The sequence below is a fragment of the Mesoplodon bidens genome (assembly GCF_964165515.1).
Source record: "Mesoplodon bidens genome assembly, chromosome: 5".
In the NCBI taxonomy this organism is placed as follows: Eukaryota; Metazoa; Chordata; class Mammalia; order Artiodactyla; family Ziphiidae; genus Mesoplodon; species Mesoplodon bidens.
The window spans coordinates 100234962-100251720 of NC_138161.1; positions in this window are offsets into that span (position 1 = coordinate 100234962).

The following is a 16759-nucleotide window of genomic DNA, read 5'->3' on the forward strand; positions in this document are numbered from 1 at the left end:
GGAGAGAGAGGGAGATAACTAATGAGTCAAGGTTTTGGCAGAAATGGATGAATGCACTAATACTAATACTAACAATGCTAATTAGTACTAGTAACACCAAGACTAGCAAACACTTACAGAGCACCTACTATGTACAGGTGCTCTTCTAAGTGCTTAACATATATTTAACTCATTTAATCCTTAAAACAAACCTATGAGGTAGGTACTGTACCCCATTTTACAGATGAGGTAAACTGAGATACCAAGAGTCAAAACAATGATCATCATTATTATTTATTGAGCTCTTAGTTATTAGGGGTATGACTACTGACAACACGTCTGTAATGTATTAATAGATCAGTCTTACATATTAGGCATAGTAACAACATAGTGAGAAGCAGTAAGGACACAGAAGGAAAGTCTGCCTTGGTCTCTGGTTTTCAAGGGAAGGAGAGAAGGATGAATGTGGACACAGAGGTGGGTATAGACATAAGGGAGGGGTAGAGAGAAGGCAACAGAACTTTGAGGCAGTTCAAGAAAATGGCTTTGGGCTTCCCAGGTGGCTCAGTGGTTGAGTCCGCCTGCCGATGCAGGGGACGCGGGTTCGTGCCCCGGTCCGGGAAGATCCCACATGCTGCGGAGCGGCTGGGCCCGTGGCCCATGGGCCATGGCCGCTGAGGCTGCGCGTCTGGAGCCTGTGCTCCGCAATGGGAGAGGCCACAACAGTGAGAGGCCAGCGTACCGCAAAAAAAAAAAAAAAAAAAAAAAAGAAAGAAAGACAATGGCTTTGACTTATTTGGCAAAGTAGAGAAGGAACATTTATTATGGAAAACACAGGTAACAATAAAAGAAAATAAGAACAATTCCAAGCCCTTGCCATAACCACTTCTAATATTTTGTTGTATTTCCTTCTAGAATTTTCTCTAAGCATACATATATAGGCATAAATACATAACAGAAGAAGCCAGTCCTTCCTTCTGATTGAAAGAATAAGAACAAACCAACCCAATAGAATCTACACCTTTTAATTTTGGAGCTGCAAGAAGAACAGTTCTCAGTGTAAGGAGATAGCTGTGTGACCTCACCCTCTTGTCCTGAGCAATCTCCCTATAGGTCTTTAGTTGTGCAAGTCATTCAAAGACCCTCTTCTGGCACCCAGAGGTTTGAGACACTGTGACCTGGAGAAGCCAGGCTGTCTTGCACAACGTATTGAAAGATCATCTTTGTAGTGGAACAGCAGATTTGCATCTCTGCAGACTGTTTCCTTGGAGAAATGTTTCAGACCTATGTATGAATTTAGCTCAATCCTAGAGGCAGGACAATATACCTATTATCAGCCTGTTGCATATAAAAACAAAACATTTATATGTGTGTTTGTGTTTTTGTTTCAAGGTAGATTGTCCTAGATTAAACGTGTGTGTGTGTGTGTGTGTGCGCGTGCACGCGCACATGTGTGTTCTTCATTGAGAAAGTGCCCAAAACACATTCTGGCCTCAGGGATGCAGCCCCCATCAGAAACTGGGGGTAGGATTGAGAGGGGCTTCCTGGAATCCCTGAAGGGATCATTCAACAGATGGGTGCCCAATGAGTGGCCCAGTTGTCTGCGGAAATGACATGGGGGTATGACAGCTCCCTTCATATTTGGAGGGTACAGAAGACCGGCCAGCAGATCCTTGAAAGGGGCTGTAGGAGAGAGAGAGGTGAGTGGCTCTGACCGTAGGAAGTGGAAGGGGCTGGACCCTGTACTGACCTCAAGCCTTTGGGTCAGCCTGAGGATAAATAAGAAACTTATTTGAAGGGGTGTAATCTCGGGACCCACAGTGATCAACAAAGCCAAGAACTCAGATTGCACCTTTTAGGCTTGTCCTCCAGAAACACTTGTTCAAGCAAGAACACTGCTTTCATAAAGATAGGATCCTACTCTACATAGTCTTCACTTAATAATATATTGTAAATATCTCTCCATATAATTAGGCGTTCTGTGCCATGGTGTTCAATAGTCATTCCATTGTGGATACAACATGGTTTCTTAGCTGCTGTGTTGGAAACGCCCACCAGACTGGACCTCACTGGAGACCAAACTAAGCCCATCTTGGGATCTGGCCAGTGCCATATCTTCCCCCTCCTATAAGGACCAGCTTAGTCAGTTCCCCCATCTCTCACCTCTCAGCACCTTCCTGTGATGGTTCTGGACCACCTGTTGAAGTCCCAGCATGCCTTGTTCCCAAGCTCACAGAAGTCATGGAGAAAAGGAGGCCCAAACACACCGAGAAAACGCTGAGGCAAAGGCATGGCTGGGATCCCAGCACAGACTCCCCATCCTCCTGCAGTTACAGTCTTGGCTGAGCTGAGCCCTTTCCTCACAGTGTTTGGCTTGGATGATGGACTAGGTGAGTCAGCCCTCCTGGCGCCCTCCTGTCACCCTCCTCTGAGTCGAAAGTCACATTTAGATGGGGTTGTTGCCAGATCAGTAGAATTATCGGCTCTTCCCACAACCCGGTCCTCCCATCCCTCTCTCTGCAACTAGGTCCCAGAATGTGTCCTGTGCGGGTGTAGGCTGGACCAAGCCACAGGAGCTGCCCTATGTCAGCTCTATAGTAGCTCAGAGCCTCTTGGGGCCTGGGTCTTAAATGAAGGAAGCACTTCCCCTCTGGGTCTTCAGATTCTTTCCTTGGGCTCAAGGCCAGTGGGCATGTACCTCCCAGATGACCCCAGACAGACCTGATTGGAATCCCAGCTCCATCACTGACTGGTTGGGTGACCTTGGCCTTACCTCTTTAAGTCCGCGGAGATGAGTTTTCCTCACCTTTTTTTTTCCTACCTTTTTTTTTTTTCCCAGTTGTGCCACGCAGCACGCGGGATCTTATTTCCCCGACTAGGGATCGAAACTGCGCCCCCTGCCATGGAAGCATGGAGTCTCAACCATTGGACCGCCAGGCAAGTCGCAAGTTTTCCTCATCTTTAAAATGAAAAAAGTGTTATTTGTACCTATGAACGTAAAGAGTCACTGCATATAAATGTAACAGGGCCTTAAAACTAAATTTTCCACGAGGTACTAATACGTATCATAGATGTGAAAATCCAAAGCGTGATGCCAAGTCACCTTACGAGATTTTTCTAAGGAAATGCCAACATCTGTTCCAAGACTTTTGAAACCCCTTGGCTCCACTGAGACTCTGAAAAAGTAGAAACAGAGGAGGCAGAAGGATTTTGTGAGGAGGATTCCCTTGAAGAAAGCTGGGCTGTGAGTCCCGTCTTGGGGGCAGGGTGAGTGCCTGCTTCCTCACCTCAAACCTACTGAGGATGATTGTCTGTGGGGACGCTATTCCAAGAGCTTAACATGTGACCCCTAGAGCTGGGGCGTGGTGGCCTGGGCTCTGTTCCTACCTGGGGAATCTGGAAAGTGAGAGGAGGGCTCACTAGCTGTGCTGGTTGGGCTGTTGCCACCACCCTAGGGCCCGCTGCACTCCCAGAGTTTTTTGGGGGGTGCAGGAAGCATGGGAATTGCTGCTAGAAAGAGGTGGGCCTCACAGCAGCGAGCCTGTGAGGGCTCCATGTCTTGGGTCCTGTGTGGAGGGACCCCACTAGCTAAAGGTTGGTGCTGAGGAAGGGGCCCCAGGTGACCACCAGAAATGAGATTGGACTTGAGATACGTCCACAGCTTGGAGAGAACTACGGGAGAAAGAGGCTGAGTGGGGAGCCTCGTGGAGAGGGCATTAAAGCACTCCATGAGAGAGGTAGAATTTAACATCTGCCTGGCAAGGAAGCCTGAAGTCAACTGCCAGCTCTTTCTGCCCCTTCCCCGCCTGTTCCCATGGAGCAGCAGAGTTGTAGCCATGGCAACTGGCTGGGGAGGCCCAGTGGAAAACGATGGAAGAAGCCAACTCCTCTCTACTGTCCCCACTGCGGGGTCCAGCTGGGCAGGCCCAGGCTGGGGGAAGAGAGAGGATTTAAGGTAAAAATAAGTTGAGAGTTTTGATGAATACCTTGCATTAGCATTCCAATTACTGAATTGAGACTGTGTTTGCAACCCAAGGTGACTGCAGATCCTGTTCTAAAAATGAGCAGAAAATCTCAGACCTGCTGAAGATGTCACCCAGGCCCTGGAGGCTTTTATCCTGGAATACTGTTGGTGCAAGGAAACTGCACACTAGTTACTTAGGGTTCTGAATGTAGCATTTAGCAGCTGGGACGCGCACAACAATCATTCTTTTTCCCCTGCTCACCTGACTGTCTCTGGTTTGCAGTCCACTCTTGCCCTGACACACTTTCCTCTAGCTCATATGTCGTGCCTGAAGCATGTTGTCTGTCTGAAGGTCGAGGTCAAGTGCTGCGGGCAAAGGCCATTTCTTGCCACTGATTATCTTGAGCTTAATCTCCCCAGAAGACAGGTGACATCCGTGACAGGCACAATCTTCCTGTGGGAGAGAGGAACATGAAGTGTGTTTCCCATTTCTCAGACAGAGGAAGCCCTGCCCAAAGAGCTTTGGAGCCAGGCAGGCTCACCTCTGCCATAAAGCCCCCGTCGGCCGACTTAAGCTCCCTGCCCCACTGGCTGCTCATCTCTAAAAAAAAAAAATTGATAGTAATAGTGCAGACCTCGCAGAGTTCAGTATGAAATGAAATCATGTGTTAGGCTGAACTCTAGGACACTGCCAACATTCAATGCTCTTTCACTCTACAGAAACGGCAATTTCAGATGGTTCAGCCTAATGTGTAAACAATGCTTTGTGAACCCTGAATTGTTAGTTTTTGTGTTTAAACAAAACAAAACAAAACAAAGTAACAGTAACAACAAAATCCTTCCATCCATGCTCCCTAATGAGTCTCCAGAATTCTGTTTAATGTCTCAAGGAACTGGGGATTTGTGAAGTGGCTACGAAGGACAGCCTGAAACCAGTGAATGTGCAAGACCTCAGTTCTTTGCCTGTTTCTCCCAGTACCCAGAGCTCCCCCTCTCTCTTCTCCCGTTGCAAACAGTAGCACAGACAACAATTCCCCCCCAACCCCAAACAGCTGAACTTTCACTACTATGGGTCTAAATGGGCATTTATTATATTTATTCTGCTCAGTACTCTGTGTGTTCTCTCAATTCTGAGGACTCAGTTTTTTTACGTTCAAGAAACACCCATTCTTTAAAAAAAAGTATCTCCCATCAGATGAATACATTTGACTATGTAAAAATTTAAAACTTTTGTATGAAAAAACACTATAAATGCAACTGAAAAAGGATTTAGGGAGGGGGTGGGTGGGTGAAATGGGTGAAGGGTGAAAAAGTATAAACTTCCAGTTGTAAGATAAATAATTCCTGGGGATGTAATGTACAGCATGGTAACTATGGTTAGTAATACTGTATTGTATATTTGAAGGCTGCTGAGAGAGTAGATCTTGAAAGTACCCAACAAAAGAAAAAAATATATAACTATGTGTGGTGATGAATATTAACTAGACTTATTGTGGTGATCATTTTGCAATATATTGAATCATTATATTATACACCTGAAGCTAGTATAATGTTATATGTCAACTATAGCTCAATTGAAAAAAAAGGCAAAGAGACAATTCATAGGAAAGGAATCCCAAATGGCCAGTAGACTATGAAAGAATGGTCCAACTGACTAGAAATCAAGGTCATGCAAATAAAAATTATAATAAGGTATCACTTCTCATCCATCAGACTGGCAAAATTAAAAAGTATGAAAATATTAAGTATTGGTGAGGTTGAGGAAAAATGGGGACAGACATACACTACTTGTTGGAGTACAAATTGAAGAGCAGTTTGCCAGAATCTAGTAAAATTGGAAATGTGCATATCCTATCACCCTGCAATTCTAATTCTAGATATACACTTGGAAAAACCTTCACCCAAGTGCATAAGGCACATATTATTACATTGTTTCATTGTTTCATGGTGGTAAAAATTTGGAACTATTGCATAAATCCATCTATTAAATAAAGTACTGTATAAAAAAATGTGGTATAGTCAGGAATACAATGAAACATTCTACAGCAGTCCAGAGAAATTAACTGGTCTCTCCATAAATGAGGAGAAAGCTAAAACTTACACTACTGAGTGAAAATCCTGGGTTGTAGCACCCTATGTACAGTATATTATTATTTAAGTAAACTTTAAAGCCACATGCAGTATTATATATATATTATATAATACACATCATATATATATATATATATATATATATATATATATATAAATATATAAATATATAAATAATGGACTGGAAAGATATCCACCAATTCATGATGGTGGTTGCTGCCTGAAGGAAAAAGGGGGGAAGGGGGATTGGGGGTCAGAAAGACCATCAGCTTTATCTGTTGTTTTGTTCTCTAAAAATATTACTCGACGCGCACCTGGTTAAACATTATAAATTGTCAGTACTGATTGGTGGGAACACAACATTATATTATTTTTTATTCTATTTTTTAGTTCTAATATTTCTTAAAAAAATCCCTCTCTATTCTACTTTCTTTTTCTGGAACACCTATTAGAGAGATACTGGAACTTCAGAATTTATTTTCCACATCTCTTAAATAAATCAATTCATATTTTCCTCCTCTTGTGCTGCATTCTAAAAGAAGCCCTCAGGTCAATTTTCCAGCTCAGTAATTCTTATAAACTGTCATTATTTTGTTATCAGTTCATCTGCTTATTCTTTTATTTCTTTTATAGTATTTTTTATTTTCAAGGGTTCACATTGGTTCTTTTTCAGCACAGCCTGCCTGTTCTTGTTTCTTGGATGCCAGACCCTCACTTATTCCTCTGAGGATTTGGATTATGTTTAGGTCTTGCTGTGAATACACTTTGCCTCTGTAAGTTCCTTTTTGTTGCCTGCTCCACTTCTTTCATGGTGTTGGCCTTACCCAAGAGACTGCTGACTGTTGACTGGGCTTGTCTTCGTTGGAGCTGAGTTGGGTTCTCTAGTATCTGTTTGTGCTACTTCCTTGGGGAAGGAGTGGGATGTGAGTGAGTGGGGAAGGGGAGGGTTGGGCAGCTGAGAACAGGGAATTGGCCTAGGCTGGTCTTGTGGCATGGGTGCTCCAGTCTCTGGTGTGCATGGGACCCTGCCTTCTCTCTCTGACTCCAGCCCACATCCACTGTGTTGCCAGGAGGGAGATGTCCCAGTCACCTCTGACTGGCTGGTGTTTGCGTGAATGTGGGCAGGGCTTGGTTTATAGAGACCAAACACTGCTCCTCTTGGTGGTTCTCTGTTTGAGCTGCCCTGGTCCTGTCCAGCTCCCAGGCACTCCTTCCTCTGGGCATGGTGCTCTCCCATCCACATTTTGGACTGTGTTTTCTTTCTTCAATCCAATCCCATCATCATTTCATCAGCACTTTATCTTTAGAAAATCTCCACAGTTTCTAATCCACCAAGGGACCCTTTCATAATTTTGAGTTGCAGATTTAAAAAATATGTTTCCTTTCATTTGTTAGGAATATATCTTATTTATAGGCCACCATCTGTTAATCTCAAGCTTGGAGAGAGCACTTAGGGCTAGCCATGTAGATTTGGGAGTCATTTGAATAAAATGAAACTTGAAGCATGGAAGGGTAAGAGATACGCAGAGAGAGCCTGTGCAGAGAGAGAGGAAAAAAGCCAACCTAGGATAGAATTTAGGAACTTACCCATGCTTAAGAGGTTGGGATAAAACGAGGAACAGTGGGCAGCAGTGGTGGGAGAGGTAAGGGCAGGAGAGAGAGGAAGGGCATGCACTACGGAGAGACGACAGCAACAGCCCCGAGAAAAGGTCGTGAGAGCAACACTGAGGATGCTGGGGGCCTTCGAGGGCTGCCTCCCTGGAGGGCTGGTGCCAAAGCCAAACAGCAGTGAGTTAAGGGCCTGGTGATGAGAAGAAAGCCGAGGCAGAGGGTGTCATTCTATGACAGCAGTGGGAAAGTGGAGGGGATCTTGAAGGCAAAAAGCCAGCCAGGAGGGGGTTCTGGGAGACCCTCGGGAAATCCCCTCCATTGATCTGAGGCCTCCTGACTCCCACACGTAAGGAAGTTCTCCTCGGTGTAGGAAGCAGATGGAATTAACAGCTTTGATTATTATTTCTGTGTGTAATGTACACAGCAAGAGGTATTTTAGAAAGACTTGTAATATCCTGTTATAAATCCATCTCTGTTTAGAAGCCTTCTTTGTTTGCTTTTTGGCTTTCTTTTCATGAACAGTTTTCCATTTTGTCACTGATGCAAGATATGAGCATTAGGTGTCACACTTTTTACCCTGGGGAAAGTAATAAAAGGTGTAGCAACAGTTTCTGCCCTTGGAACAGGTAAGTGGCTGTTGCTCAGAGCTTGGCCATGCCCTTCAGAAAAGACTCCTCTCTGTTTACTCTGCTTCCAGGAGAGCCATCCCAGCTCTGAGATCCACAGCTGCCTAGACTAGCAAAGAACTCGGACCTCTGGCATAGGGCCAGATCAGTGGGGTTAACATCTGGGAATTGATTGGCACCATGAGAGGAAATACGGGGTAGGTTAATGCTGTGAATGGACTCTGATTAGTTGAGCCCTGACACTTTCATCTTGAGGCAGGAAAGACAGGTCCAGGTCCAAGGACAGCCTCCTCATGTATAGGCATTAGGCAGAAGGCAAACCACCTCCCTGTTTTGCACTTAATGAGGCCATGATACATGGAGGAATGGCATCTAAAACAGAAACTTTGTAGCATCTGAGCAAGAAACTCTCACCATGAAAACAGTGGAGCATGCGTGTGCAAATATGCACAGGTTGCTGATGACCCAGTATGACCTCCCACGTGTAGTGCTCGACTAGAAAGGGAAAATTTAAGGGAAAATAGCTCTTAGAGCGCATGAACGGTGGCTTCAGGAGACAAATGCGCAGGACCAGAAGCTGATGCAACCTGGTGCAATCCAGGCCACACCTCAACCCTCCCCTCAAAGAATATTCCATCCCTAATCAAAAAGACCCCCCTATTCAAAGGGCTGAAAATAAGATGGGGGAGGAAAAAACCCTGTGGGGCACCCCTCACTCTCGAGGACACTGCACTCTTTTCTGACTGTGTCCTTTGCTTTTACCTCAATAAACTGCTTCTTTGTTCTTTGCTCCTCAGCCTCTGTGTGTGTGTGTGTGTGTGTGTGTTGCTTCCTTTGTGTGTGTTTTTTTTTTAATTCCTTTGTGTTTTGTGTTCTGTGCCCAAATTCTTTTGGATGAGTTGAATAAGAGCCTGGACTTTGGATAAAGCTTTCCCAGTATCAATCTCACTGTCATGAAATAATAACATTACTCCCCAGCCCAGAGTGGAGAATCCTGCTTAATTTAGGCAGATTATGAAATTGAAGGAGAGACAGGGAAGAAAGGGGGGAATTTAAAATAAGGCCCTAAGCACAAGGTTCCAGGAAGAAAAGGAGAAAGGTGTAGTGAACATTTGGGGTTCTTTTTTCTAAGTGGCTTTATTGATGTGTAGTTGATATTCAATAAACTTTGACATACGTATATACTTGCGATACTGTTACTACTATCAAGATGATGAATGTATCCATTACCCCCCAAAGTGTCCTTGTGTCTCCTTGTAATTCTGCCTCGTCTCCCCTGCCTCGGCAATAATGGATGTGCTTTCTGTCACTATAGAGAAGCTTGAATTTTCTAAGATTTTATATACATGAAATCATACGTATATACTCTTTTTCTGACATTTCACTCAACATTATTGGTTTGAGATTCATTCATGCTGTTGTATGCGTACCAATAGTTCTTTTCTTTTCATTGTAGAATAGTATTCTATCGTATTGACATACCACAATTTGTTTATCCTTTCATCTGTTGATAGGCATTTGACTTATTTCCAGTTTTTAGCTATCACAAATAAAGCTGCTATGAATATTTGTGTATAAGTCTTTGTACAGCATGTGCTTTCATTTCTGTTGGGTAGCTACCTGGGAGTGGAATGGCTGGATCATATAGTAGGTATATGTTTAACTTTTAGAAGAACTACCAAGCTGTTTTCCAAAGTGGTTGTTTCATTTTGCTTCCCCACCAGCATTGTAGAGCATTCCAGTTGCTCCACATCCTCAATAACACTTGGTATAGTCGATCTCTTTACTTTTAGATATTCTAATAGGTGTATAGGGGTGTCTCCTTGTGTTTCTTTTTATTTATTATATAATTTTTAGGTATACAACATAGTGATTCACAATTTTTAGATTATACCCCATTTATAATAATTATTTATAATTTATAATTATTTATAATTATTTAAAAATATTGGCTATATTCTCTCTGCTGTACAACATATCTTTGTATCTTATTTATTTTATACCTAGATCCTCATGATTTTAATTTTAGGTAGAGTTGTTTTCTTTACTTATTTATTTTTATTCTTTTTCATTTTCTTTTCTGTTATGGTTTATTATAGCATATTGAATATAGTTCCTGTGCTATACAATAGGACCTTGTTGTTTATCCATTCTCTATGTAATAGTTTGCATCTGCTAGTCCCAAACTCCCAATCCAACCTTCTCCCTTGGCAATCAGAAGTCTGTTCTCTATGTCTGTGAGTCTGTTTCTGTTTTGTAGATAAGTTCATTTGTGTCATATTGTAGATTCCACATATAAGCGATATCATATGGTATTTGTCTGTCTCTTTCTGACTTACTTTGCTTAGCATGATAATCTCTAGGCCCATCCAGGTAGCTGCAAATGGCATTATTTCATTCTTTTCTATGGCTGAGTAGTATTCTATTGTATATGTGTACCACATCTTTATCCATTCATCTGTTGATGGACGTTTAGGTGTTTTCATGTCTTAACTATTGTAAACAGTGCTGCTATGAACATAGGGGTGTATGTATCTTTTCAAATTATAGTTTTGTCTGAATATATGCCCAGGAGTGGGATTGCTGGATCATATGACAACTCTATTTTTAGTTTTTTGAGGAACCTCCATACTGTTCTCCATAGTGGCTGCACCAATTTACATTCCCACCAATGGTGTAGGAGGGTTCCCTTTTCTCAGGTGGAGTTCTTTTTTAAATTTAATTTAATTTATTTATTTTTGGCTGTGTTGGGTCTTCGTTGCTGCACGTAGGCTTTCTCTAATTGCATCGAGCTGGTTCGTTGCAACGAACCACTCTTCGTTGTGGTGTGTGGGCTTCTTATTGAGGTGGCTTCTCTTGTTGTGGAGCACGGGCTTTAGGAGCGTGGGCTTAAGTAGTTGTGGCACACGGGCTCAGTAGTTGTAGCTCACAGGCTCTAGAGCACAGGCTCAGTAGTTGTGGTGCACGGGCTTAGTTGCTCCGCAGCATGTGGGATCTTCCCAGACCAGGGACGGAACCTGTGTCCCCTGCATTGGCAGGCGGATTCTCAACCACTGCACCACCAGGGAAGTCCAGGGTGGACTTCTTTTAATTTAGGGTTTCGTAAAAATAACAAGAAAGATGAATTGAGAATGGTTCTGTCCATACAGCTGCCCTGAGAACAAACAGGTAAAAATAACTAGGTATACTGTTTTATATATGGACTTATGTATATTATATGGCACAAATAATAAATGAACTTTGATATTTACTTTCAACCTTTCCTCTTTAAGCATTTAGTCACGTTTGAAGCTAGATGAGGCCAAAGAGAGATAAATCTACCTGGTCATGTGTTCAGCTCTAGCTTTTCTGTCTTTTTCCTGCTATAGTGCCCTCTGTCTTGCCTCTTCCATGCTCTGAGAATTTCTCCAGCCTCCTTGGGAGTCAGAATGAACCCTATGCCACAACAAGGTGCTTAAAATTACAAACAGAACTTGAACATTTGCTCAACATTTAGAATTAATTATTATGGACTAATTTTTTTTTCTGCTAGGTAATGGTTTGTAATCTCTTTTGGGTCACGGATTCTTCTGAGAATCAGACCAAAATATCAGGAGGGGGGAAGGATAGGTATACATACAAAAGAGGGATGCACAGGTCCAACTCTGGCAAATGCTATGGGACAGAGGTGTGCAATGCAGGAATACAGAGAGGGATTTTTTTTCCTTTCAATTGTTCTATTCAAAATATGAGTGGCAGGGGCTGCCACGTGCTGTCTGGAGATGCTAGAAAACAGAGTAGAGGCCTGCGGATCAAAGCCCTTTGGAAGTGCTCCCTGCCCTAGACTTTTTGTTATGGGAGCTAGTAAATCCTTTCCTTTGAAGCAGTGTGGTTTGAGCTTTCTAACCAGCAGCTGAAATCACCCTAAAGGGTACGAGGGGTGTCACAGAGCAGAGTGGGCTTCCTTCCTCTGAGAGAGCCAGGGGAAGGGCTGGGGAGATTTTTGGAAAGCAAGGAGGGCATTGATGGGGAAGGGCCTCAGGTCCCAGCAGTGGCTGCAGGAGTGAAGGACACGGTGGGTGTGGGGCCCGGAGGTCAGGAGAAGGTTGGACGCCTCCCTCCTGCCCCTCCCCCAGAGAGCCCTGTCCTGCCCCCTCACCCCACAGTGAAGCCCCTCCATCCTGAGGATGCAGGCTCTCTGCTGGAAGAGGCAGCCGCAGGACCTTCCGAGGAACGAGAGCAGCTGGAGACGGCTCACGGCTGCTCCTCCCAGGCAGCCATGTCCCAGCGCATGGAGATACTCCAGCTTCTCCTTTTCCGGTTTGACAGGATGACTCTGCAAGGGAGGCTCTCATTTTTTTTTTTTCTTTTTTTAAAAATATTGGCTATATTCCCTGTGTTATACAATATATCCTTGTAGCTTACTTATTTATTTGTTTAGTTATTTATTTATTTTTCCGGTACGCGGGCCTCTCACTGCTGTGGCCCCCCCCCGCCCCGCTGCAGAGCACAGGCTCTGGACGCGCAGGCTCAGCGGCCATGGCTCACGGGCCCAGCCGCTCCGCGGCATGTGGGATCCTCCCAGACCGGGGCACGAACCGTCGTCCCCTGCATCGGCAGCATCGGCAGGCGAACTCTCAACCACTGCGCCACCAGGGAAGCCCGGGAGGCTCTCATTTTGCAGTACAGGAGAGAACCCTCTAAGTGGGTCATTGCTAAAGGGGTGGTGGAGGACCAACCCTACTCTCTCGTCGTGGCCATTTGACTGTCCTAGCCGATGTCCACTGCTCTCCTCCTGCTTCTCTCTGGAGGTGGGGAAGTCCCAGTGTCCTGGGCACATGCAGTCTGCCCTCTCCTTGCCCACGATCATCTCCCTAAAACACATCAGGATGCCATTTCTTGGCCTCCAAATCTTTGGTGTTTCCCCATAACCTAACCCTCTCTCCATGCTCTGGCCCTATTTTTCCAATCTCAGTCGCTCCTCCAAAGAAATCACACATTTCTCTGGAGCCTCTGTTAAGAGCTAGGCACTGTGTTGAAGATGTACAGATGAGCTGATAGCTCGCAGCCTGGCAGTGGGGCACTGGGGCATCGGTGAAGCACATGGTACCATAGTTCCAGCCTCAAGGGTTGTTCTGGAGCCCCTCGGCCCTAAGAAGGGAGAGTGGACTGGGTACAAAATGATCCAAAAAATGTTTTCAGGGGAAGATTTGGGGGCGGGCATCCTGGACAGGGGGACTAGCACGTGCAAAGGCCCAGAAACAAGTTTGTGGTATGTTTGGGTAGAGGCAGGTGGTTCTGTCATCTAGACTCTGGAGAAGGAGGGGGTGACATGGAGGGGAAAGGCAGCCCGTGAAGTGCTTTGTACAGGCACTCTCTGCTCAGGCAGCGGGCAGGTGGAACCACACCGACATTCTGCAAAGCTGGCTCCGGGGCCTGTGTTGGACTCATGCGGGTGGGAACACTGTGGTGGCCCAGGGGGACCATTGAGGCGACTTGCGCTGTCCACACAGATGGTGACAAGGGCATAGGCTCTGTCAGCAGTGGGGGAGCTAGAGAGACGTTTCCCACTCTGGCAGGTGAAGGCTGGTGGGGCAGAAGGGGTGTGGCTGTCGTTTCTGGTCGGGTGATGGGGATCAGAAACGTGAGCTAAGGAGCAGGGCGGGGCAGCTTGCTGGAGCCTCATCCTCCGTCCTACTCCCAGGTCCCCGATCCCACCCAGCGTACTTTCCCAGCCCTGCAGACGGGTCTTCTGTCTCTAAACACACCTTGTCTTGTCAAGCCTTTGCTAATGGTGTTCTTTCTGCCTGACACGCCCTCACTGCTCACCTTTCTTCACCTGGTCAATAATAATCATGGTTCATAATATAAAAATAATTAGAACCACTTTTTTTTTTGGGTTGGGGGCTGCATTGGGTCATTGTGGCGCACAGTCTTCTCTCTAGTTGCAGTGTGAGGGTTTTCTCTCTCTAGTTGTGTCACACAGGCTCCAGAGTGCGTGGGCTCTGTAGTTTGCAGCAGGCGGGCTCTAGGCTCACGAGCTCAGTAGTTGTGGCACGCGGGCTTAGTTGCCCAGCGGCATGTGGGACCTTAGTTCCCCGACCAGGGATCGAACCCGCATCCCCTGCATTGGAAGGCAGATTCTTTACCACTGGACCACCAGGGAAGTCCCTTAGAACCACTTTTTTGAGCCCTCACCTTGAGTCTAGATCTGATGCTGACCTCTCTGTCCTTAACCTGTAAATGCTCACAACAAGCCTATGAGATAGGCATCATTACTGAAGCTGCAAGATGAAACTGAAGCCTAGAAGTGGTTAGGTTGCACCCAGACAGTAAGTGGCAGAGCCAAGATTCAACTTCATGCTCTTAAAAACTATGCTAGAGGGACTCTGAGGCTCAGCTCCCATAACACCTTCTACACGGAACCATCCCTGTTGCCTGCACCCAGCCTCTTCTCCACAAAGCAGGATTTCCGTGTCACCTCTTTGGGGCTCCCAAGCTCTTTGTTGATGACCCTGGGCTCTGACCTTAAGCAACTGCGAAATTGTGGAATGCTAGGACCAATTCCTACTAGTCCCCAGTGGCTCAGAAAGGGCAAGTGATTTTCTTATTGACACACAGCTAGAAAGTAGCAAGACTTTGTAGGAGAATGAGCAAAGACTGCTCAAAGTACTGGACCATTTGGACCGTGGTGAAATAGGCAGGACATGAGCATAGATCCTGAGAAGGTCCCAGCACCTCTGACCAGCCACTTCCACCCTTCACAGATAAGCAAACCCTTCTTAGGGTTTAGTAGACATACTCGAAGGTTTTTGAAGAGCAACGTTGCTTATAAAACCTTCTAATGACCCGATTGGGTAGGGTGAGGGGTGAGTGTGAGGGGTCCAGAATGATGGTCTCCTAAGGCAAAGAAGCAGGAAGGAGGGAGCTCAGACCCAGAGGGAAGCGGTAGGGGTGGAGACGGCCGGAGAGGGAGGGAACCACAATAGCCAATAACATCCCCATTTCTTCCTAAGACAAAGGCGTCTCTCCCGTAGGAGCCTTAGAGAGAAGTCTGGGGCTGCCCAGTCTCTGGGGTAGAGGGACTATCAACTCTGGCTCTGGGGACACACATTGTTGTCTCTCTCTGGCTCCTGCCTGACCCCCCTGGGGATTTGTACCCTCCCTCACCTCTAGCTCTGAAACAAATACTCCCTCAGCCCTGCTGGCAACTCAGCTCCCCTTGAGTCTGACACAAGGTGGCCCATCTTCCTGAGACTTGACTTCTGGGCGTCTGGGACGTATTACTTGGGTCCAGCTCTCTCAGTGACATGTTGGATGGAGGGCCCAGGGTGACGGAGACCGAGCGGCACCTGGCAGCCAGCTAGGGGAGCCGGGAACCTGGGTTTCTATGAAGGCCTTTTCCTGCACAGAGGTACTTTCCCTCTCAAGACCCTGACCACCATGGGGTAATGTTTACGAGAGAGAATTAAGAGAAGAAAAGCAGGATTCAATAATGTGAATACTATTGTGAGTTTAGCAATCGACACAGAAGGAGAGAAATGCACCGACACACCCAGAAGGATTATCCTGGGTAGTACTATTGTGGGAGATTTGTCTTCTCTCTACTTTTCCATATGTTCCAGGTTTTCTACAGTGAACAAATATTACTTTTTTAAGGAAAAAATGTTGATTTTAGAAAATGTTCACCTGAAAACTTGTAAACAATAATAAAAATGTTAACATATATTTAAAAGATGGGAAGGAAAAAACCTCTCCAAGTTCACTTTGCTTCATTGTGGGTAGAATGTCACCTGACTCTCCAAATATGAAGTCTGCACTCGCCCCCGCCCCCAGTCTCCCTGTTCCCCTTCCCCTGTTTACTCTTCTTCATGCTGTTTATTACGACCTGATATATCTTATGCCTATTGAATTGTCTCTTTTCTGCCTTCCCCGCTAGCATGGACGTGACACAAGAACAAGGGCTCTGTCAGTTCTGTTCATCTCCGCAGCCCAGAGCAGACCTGGCATTAAAAAGGTCTGAGCCCAGTACGTGTTTGTTGACTGAACGAATGGTCAGCCTGTGAGTGAGTTTAATTTTCTTCTTCATACATTCCTGAGATTTCAGCTGTTTTCCGATGAACTTTTATTACTTTTGTGAGCAGAAGAAAAATGAATCAATATTATTTTTTCCTCCATGGAAATAGCACAATGGAGTGACATCTCAATTATGATATTTGGGAGTGAGCTTCTTTTATAATGAAGCTGGCATTCTTTCAAGCCTCAAAAACACATGAGAAATCCGCTGGTGTGAGTCATATGTCTGCCTGGCCAGATCCCTGCTGAGCTGGGTGAGAGCACAGATGTGTAGAGAAAGCTGCTCCTTGTCCGCAGGGCCACCAAAGATACACAGGGCCAACTGTGCGAATTTGCTCCCCACAAGGCTAGCTGGAAGCCTGTGCGCTGTGTGTCTTTCCCTCTTTCCCCATCTGCTCACCTTTGGATCTTTGGTCAGTAGGTGCAGAGACAC